Source organism: Brassica oleracea, chromosome C6 (assembly GCF_000695525.1).
Source record: "Brassica oleracea var. oleracea cultivar TO1000 chromosome C6, BOL, whole genome shotgun sequence".
Lineage (NCBI taxonomy): Eukaryota > Viridiplantae > Streptophyta > Magnoliopsida > Brassicales > Brassicaceae > Brassica > Brassica oleracea.
Window position 1 is genome coordinate 29,101,181 of NC_027753.1, and position 8,921 is coordinate 29,110,101.

Genomic DNA, 8,921 nt, shown 5'->3' on the forward strand with positions numbered 1-8,921 from the left:
ATTTTAATAATGAAATAATAATCCAAAAATATATTTATAGAATAAGATACAAATACATGTGAAAGTTTGAAACAATCTATTCAATGAAAAAATATACCGTAAACTTATTATGTTTTAAAAATTGATAGATACATATATATTATAATATATACCAATTTAGAATTGAAAACAAAATATTTATATAAAAACAAATGAAAATAAAAACTAACGCGGTTGCACGGGTCGAGATCTAGTTTGTCTTATTAATGGTATATGTTTAGGTTGGAAAAAACTTATCAATGTTCAATGTTGTAACAAACAAACCATATAAAATCATATATTGTAAATATGCCTCAGAATATTTCTTGTTATGCCGCCTGATCTTAAGCATACGACAATATTATTTTGATATATGGGCTTTGGTCATAACTCGTAAACAAATAAAGGCCCATATCAACGTAAACAAACATAGAGAGACCTACCACACACAAGAAAAACAATGGCTTTTGATCGGTAATTTTGCGGAATGACGTATGAAACGCCATTCCATAAATATTTTACCAATCAACAAAATATTGCGGAATGAAAAAAAATGCTTTGCTGACAAAAATGTCAAGAGAGATTCCATTAATTGGAAAAGTGAAATTAGTAGATTACGAAGAAAAAATTTACAAAATCAACATTTTCATATTAATAAATTATATGCTACTACTATCTTAAAATTTAAAATACATAGCAATAATTTTTTAATAATAAATAGTTATGTCGTAAAAAAATTTATAATATAATTTGTATATTATTAAATGTCAATATATTATTAAAACATATTGAAAGATAAACTACATATTTATAATAAGAACTAAAATATTTTAAAATAAATTTTAATTATTTTCACATTTTGCAATAACTAGTTTAATTATTGATATTTGTTTATTATAACAAATTGAATACCATATAAAATAGTTTAATATGTATTCCACCATTTGGTAAATTTTAAATTTTTTTGCGGTTTAATTATTTTTTTTTCGCAGCTTAACTATTTTGTCCGCGATTAAGCGATGGTTGCCAATTGGAGCCAAAGTTGACATCATTTTCGTATTTTCTTTCAGCAAAAGATTTGCCAATGTCTGCTTCGTTCTCAACCGGAAACGGCGGGTCGCCTCCACCTGACAGAACATGTTGATCCGTTTATTAGATTCAGCATTTTATGTTTTCTCAATTTTAAGAAGTCTTCTCGTTTCGTTTTGTTATAATTTTTTTTGACCCAAAAAGATATTTTTCTCGAAAGCTTTAAATCTCTTACTAATTTTATACGGACTAAATTGTTTTTTTTGGTAACTCTGGTATCTGGGCAGCCATATTCCCAACTATTCCCCCTTAGAAGGTCCAGCGTCCCAACGGAATAGATGTTAAATCCGCTGTGGCCGGGGCTCGAAGTCGTGATGGCGGGCACCTCAGCCGAGGTTCCTATACCACCAGACCACGAGGCCCGGTTATACAGACTAAATTTTTATAAAACTTCAGGCTTTTAAGAGGACGCTAGACCCTTTCCATTTTCCTTAAGATTTTTAGTGGAGGGTATATGAAGTTTTAAGTTTCAAGTAGTTTATGTTTCAGTAAATCTTTAATCTACTCTATTGGAATATCTTATAAGCTGATAAAAAAAAGAATATCGTATGAATGTTAAGCTTTTAACATTTTTATATAGGGCTTAAGCTTCAAGTGGGCTCTGTTTCTATAAAACTTTAATCTTATCATATTCAGATTTCTTATAAAGGTTAAATTTTTAAGGGGACATTAGACCATTTCATCTAATCTATTAAAATAGGAGTACATTTTGTACTTAATCCTGAGTTTTACTCAATATTTACCATTCCATGTCACTCCTTTTAATTAAGATTATCTAATTAAATATAACACATACACAAATAATATTTATTATCTTGCCATGCAAATCCAAAACGTGATTCTCTAACATATATTTCGCTTTAATTAACTACATTACCATATAAATCAAAAACGTATTTATTATCTTGCCATATATTTCGCTATTATTAAAACTATATTGCCATGTAAATCTAAAACACGATTAATACTTTATTATCATCTAAATAAACTACATTGTCATTATTATTTTTCAAATATATAGATCACGTAGATCCTATGTGTGATTACTCCTAAATACCATTCCAATTTTTTAAATTTAAAAAATCTTCAGGTACAAATAAATAATCCATTTTTAAAATTTACAATAACTAACTGAAAAAATATTATAATTTTGTATGTGAGTAACATAAATTCGACATAAACGAAAATTTCGAATAAAATTTTGTATTACTAGCTGTTTTATACGAACTAAAAAACATTTAATACACATATTAATATATAAAATCAATATGACTCCTCTTTTAATATTTAACATATATTTTTGTCAAAAAATAAGTTGTCCATTTATAATATAGATATAATTACTTATTTTAACATTTAAAATAGAGAAATTTCTAATAATAGCCCGTTTTAGTTTTTCTATAATTGTCTGTTTTAGTTTTTACTAATACATGTAAAATAGAGAAATTTCCTATATTAATTTATATTTATATATTAAAAACCACTGAAGAGTCTTTTTTACCTCCTTTAAACAATATTCTCTCAAATGTCTTTTAATCTTTTTCTTCTTTGAAGACATTTTGGTGATAAAAACTTAAAAAAATGATATTGAGAAAATTACCTTTTTAAATATTAGGGTTTGAGCACAATATAAAATTAGTAGAAACAAAAAATAATTATTATACTTGAATGTATTAGTAATCATTTATTTGTGATACTAATACATTCAATACGATAATAATCAAACAATAATCTAATATTGTTTGATCACAGTTAATAAAATCCAGTAATTACCAATAGTTTATAAGGTAACAATGATTTTACAAGTTAAAATAAATAGCCGCATCGGCGCGCAGGTCAAATAGATCAGATATGAACTTTATATATATATATATATAAATCAAAATATTTGGAATGTAATTTAATAAAACTTAAAAAGTATATCTAGATCTCTAATATTTACATTTTGTTGTTTAATATATCAAAATAAATTGAATAAAAGTCCGAAGAACGTGAAAACAAAATTTCTAATAATTTGGAAGCTAAACATATTGAACATGATACACAAATGTCAAAACTAAATAACATATTAATCTACAACATGAACACAAAAGACCAAGTTGATAACATTACCAGAAATTAGAATATATAAGAACAAAAAATAAATACCCGTGCGGGCGCACGGGTCGAGCTCTAGTATGGGTTTAAGTTTCAAGCGGACTCTCTTTCTAAAAAAGGTTTACTCCGATTTTACTGAGATTAATTATAAAGCTTAAGCTTTTAAAAGGACGTTGGAGTCTTTCGTTTGAAGCTCTCTGTTTTGTAAAGCTTTAATTTTACTTTGTTTGGATTTCTTATAAAGGTTAAACTCTTAAGAGGACGATGGATACCCTTTTATATGAGACTTAACCTTCAAGCAGATTATGTTTATGTAACGGTTTAATCTTATCCTACTAGAATTTATTATAAAGGTAAAGCTTTTAATAAGACGATGGACCCTTTCATATGGGCTTAAGCTTCACGCGGAATATCCATATACAACATTTGACGTAGCCATGTGTCGTCACCACAATAATTTTTAGAATCTCTAAAAAAATATGTTGGTCCATCTAAATATATAATAAGTATTTTATTAAACTAACCATAAATTAATTATTAATATTCTTCATTCTTTCCATAAATAAAAATTGCGGAATTGCCTAATATGATTAAAGTATATATGACAATTTATGATTTTGAATAATAAAGATTTGATAAAAAATAGTGTATTTTCTATCATTTATTCAATTTTAACTTATTAAAATAAATTAAAAAACTACGTAACCATATAATAAAATTTAGATTTTTCCGTCTATGTGGTTTTTTGAATTTTTAAAAATGACTATAAATTACTAAAACTGTTAAAAATCTCACATTTTGTGAACCATGGTTTAATTTTTTTTATGACAAAGTATAAATGATTACAAAATCATATAAGTATAAAGAATCATTTAATAAATATTAAGAATAAATAAATATATATATCGTTTAAATTAACTATATACCATATAAAATACATAAATATTTAAATTTTGAAGTTTTATTTGAACAATTTTTTTGATAAAAGCTTTCGACAAATATTGACAGCTTAATAGTTAAATTTTAAATTTTGCATTGATTTTTTTTAAAAAATTATAAATTGCAAAACTATTAAACATTACACAATGAAAAAAAATGTTATCAGTGATTCAAAGTTATTTTATAAGAAGATACAAATGATCAAAAAATATGAGTAGAAAAAATGATTTAATAAATATCAATATTAAAAATATATTATATATCTATGTAAATATCATTTAAATTTAAATATAGACCACATAAAATAAAAAATGTGTTTGGATTAATAAAATTTATTTATGTGTTTGCATCAATTTTATAATATACGAAATAGTCACTGATTTTTAAATATTTAATATATATTTATTATTTCATAATGTGTAAAAAAAATATAATACGTAAAAGTAACTTATATATAATGTTTGCGCGGGTCTTAATATAGTGTTTTTGTAAAGCTTTAATTTTACCATATTTTGAATTTTATAAATGTTAAGTTTTTAAGAGGACGCTGGACCCTTTTATATGAGGCTTAATCTTCAAATTGAACTATATTTACGTAAAGTTGTAATAGTACACTATTCAGATTTCTTATAAAGGTTAACCTTTTAAGAGGACGCTAGACCCTTTCATATGGTGTTTAAGCTTTAAGCGGACTCTGTTTCTGTAAAGGTTTAATCTTATCCTATTGGGATTTATTATAAAGCTTAAGCTTTAAAGGACTCTGAATCCTTTCATAGGAGCTTAAACTTCAAACGGATTCGGTTTCTATAAAGTTTCAATCTTACTCTATTGGAATTCTTACAAAGCTTAAGCTTTTAAGAAGAAGCTGAATCCCTTCATACAGAGCGTAAGCTTTAAGGAAACTCTCTTTCTGTAAAGATTTAGCTCCGATCGGAGTTTGGCTTTAATGGCTTTGACTTAATTCTAAAGTCTTCAAAGTCTATTTTTCACCAATCAAGTTTTTTATAACTTTAATAGTTTTAAAGTTTTTAAAGTCATTTTATGTTTCTCTCTCTTCTTTTTCAAAGAAAATTCTACAGCCTCTTTTATGTGACTTTACAAACAAAGATAGATTTTTCTTTTTTTTTTAATTGTTAAAAATACTTTTTCACTTCCCCACAATAACTAAAATGCTTATTTTACTTTATATTAATTTTATTATAAAATTTATTTGATAAATTTATCATTGTTATTTTCTTCTTGTTATTTTGAGATCCATATTGTATAACTTTTGGTTTCATATATATTTTTTCTTTGTTATTGGCATAATTTTATATTTATAATAAAAGATTTAAAATAGTTTTTACTGTTTTAATGATTTTGAATATTAATTATACGTTTTTTAATATTTAAAATAATACTAACAGTTTTGACAACCAAAATCTCTACAGCCAACAAACGGTCTAAAGCAACAACCTAAAGCGAAAGTCCGTACCAATCGGATCCTAAGGTAACTTTGGATAGCGATGGGCATTCCACGTTTGCGTTTGTTTGTAGACTTCGTACGGTGGGTGTGGAGGGTAATTGTTAATTATAGCAACACGGTAAAAGTTAGTTGTGGAGAGTATTGAGACCCGTGTAAACTACTCTCTTGTCGTCTTTATAAGTGTTACGAAACCGCGTCGTGCCGTACATCAGAGTCTTTCCCGGCGGCGACAAGACGAAGTGAGGAGAATCAACAGAAGCTGATGATGAGGATTGAGGACAAGACTATCTGAAATATGATAACCAAGAAGAAGAAGAAGAAACAAGTGATCTTCATGTCCCATCTTCTACTTTCCCTTCCTTGTCTCTGTCTTCGTACCAACGCTTAAGTCATCTCAAAGAGACAAGAAACAGACGAACATTAAGACAAACTAATCAACTGGGACAGTGGAAGTCAAATGAAACTCGAGACTTTTTCTCAAAACAAAGAGATATGAAGAAAGAAGAAATAGAAGGCGAGCTCCCTGTAAGGTACTTAGGTCTTCCTCTAATGATTAAAGCAATGAGTAAGCAGGACTGTTTTCCATTATTCGAGCAAATCAGAAGTAAAATAAGCTCTTGGACAAGTAGATACTTGTCATATGCTGGTAGGCTTCAGTTAATAAACTCTGTGCTCATCAGTATTGTTAACTTCTGGATTGCTGTGCTCCGTCTGCCTAGTAAGTGCATTAAGGAGATTGAGCAGATGTGCTCGGCTTTCCTATGGACATGGCCATTACTTAAAACTACAAATGCTAAGGTTGCTTGGAAAGAGATTTGTAAAGCTAAGAGTGAAGGAGGGTTGGAGATTAGAGATCTGGGGAAGTGAATAAGGTGTATGGTCTTAAGCTGATATGGAGATTGCTCTCTGGAGTTTCTTTGTGGGGAAAATGGATTCGAGCTAATTTACTTCAGGGAAAAAGCTTTTGGGAGGTTAAACTAAAAACTCAAGTAGGTTATTGGATGTGGAGAAAAATGCTGAAGTTGCGAGAGGTGGCTAAAACTTTCTATTAAAAAAAATTGGAGAATGGGAGACATACTTCGTTTTGGTTCGATCACTGGTCAGATAAGGGAGTGCTTATTGACTTATTGGGAAATAGAGGTATTATTGATTTGGGGGTGGAGAAGAGAGCGACGGTGGAAGATGCTGTGCTTTGTGTTAGGAGAAGGAGGAGACATCGAATCAGTGTGCTAAATGAGTTAGAAGTTGAGTTAAGTATCACTGCGAGGAAGCTAAATTTAGACAGACAGTAATGATACTAGTCTTTGGAGAGGAAGAACAGGGTTCAGGCAAAGGTTTTCCACTCAAGAGATTTGGAATTTGGTGAGAGAGCATTATTCGGTCTGTACTTGGGCGAGAGGTATCTGGTTCACTCAAGCTACACCGAAATATGTACTTATGGCCTGGCTCTCAGCTCGTGATCGGTTGTCGACGTTGGATAGAATTGCCAAATGGAACCAGGGTATTGATACTACCTGTGTTCTTTGCAAAGCGGGTCCTGAATCGAGAAACCATCTGTTTTTTTAGTGTTCATATACTGGTCAAGTTTGGGAGCATATAGCAAAGGGTATTCTGTGTAACTCTTTCACTAATACTTGGCCTGAGATTTTGGAGATTCTCACAGATTCGACTAGGGAAAAGAAAAGCTTGTTCTGCATTCGCTAGGCTTTTCAAGCGGTACTATACGCTGCCTGGAGGGAGAGGAACAAGCTCAGGCATGGTGACAAGTTGTTACCACTTCCTGTTCTTAAACGGATGTTTGATAAGGGAATTCGAAATAGAATTACTTTGATGCGTAGACAAAGAGTCAAGGGAATAGAGGGCTTAATGCAGTATTGGTTTAGTACTAGAATGTAATTTTTTTTTTATTATTTAGTAGCTAGAGGTTGGAAGAATAACTTTTTGAAGTAAACATTATGCATTCCATATGTAATAAGGCTTTCTTCGAATAAATTTAACATTCATTCGAAAAAAAAGAGAAGAAATAGGGTTTTTAGAATTCAACTTTAATTTTTGCTTTGTGGGCAAACATAAAGATCTTTGACTTATTATATGGTTTATTTTTAGTGCTGGGTGTTCGGATCCTTCTAAGATCTGCACTGTTCTTTCATCTAAAAGGCAAAAGCTTTTACAAGAATTCTCTACTATTTCACTCTCTTTCTTTGTCTGGGAAGTCGTAAGCAAAGAGAGAGTGTTGTATGTGTGGCAGTAGAAGAAAGTAACGACAGGCGGTATTAATAACGGCTGTCACCTAGTTGTGTTTATTCGAGGGATGAGTCTTCGAAAGCACTCTCTTCTTTTTACTATTTCTCTGCATCTTTTCTTTGTTTTTTCTCCAAAATATTACTAAATTCCTAATTTGAGTTTTGACGTAGTCAGGGCCGGCTAACAAGAGGGACGAGGAATGGTGCGACCGTCCCAGATCCAAGCCCGTGTTCCTATATATTAATAGTTAAGGGGTCCAATTTTTTTTATAAATATATATTTTTATATTAAAAAAATTATAAATATAATAAATAAAATTGAAAATGATCCAAAAATATTTGATATGTATATATTTTTATTTTCATCACAAAATATACAAAATATTAATGATTAAATTTAAAAAATATTTCAACCATTATCTGAATATAAATTATAGATGGTAAAAAAACTTTTTTTGTCCTAGGACCCATAACAATATTAAGCCGGCCCTAGACGTACTAAGTCGCTATGAGTTTTTTTTTTTTTTTTTTTTTTTTTTTTAACCTGGAGGGACTTCCACCCCCAGGGGCCCACCCCTCGGCGCGAGGCGGACCATTTGGTACTATGGGGAATTAGATATCCCAATTGCCTGGCCAGCGGTTCGAACCCGGGTGCGTATTGAGGCCGAAGCTCTCTCAACACCACCAGGCCAACCCCGCTGGTTAAGTCGCTATGAGTTGTGTTTAGATTTGAGTATGTATACCTGATATTCTTAATGGTGTGTACCACATTGGCCAATGTTCTTTGAAGGTATTAACTTTGTGTGTTTAGACAGCTCAATGTTCATATATTATATAACCCTACTCTTTTTATCGAGGTTTGCGGTCAAAGTAGATGATCTCTGGACGTTATAGGCAATTTATTTTTGTATGTAATACTATATCTTTAGTTATTATTTTGCCACCAGCCTTTTCTAATAAAATTTATCTTTTTGTGGTAGAATTTTCTATTTAAAACATGATAAATAAAACTATACAGAAGTATTTGATCAAAAAAAAAAACAATACAGAAGTTTAAGTGAAGGCCCATT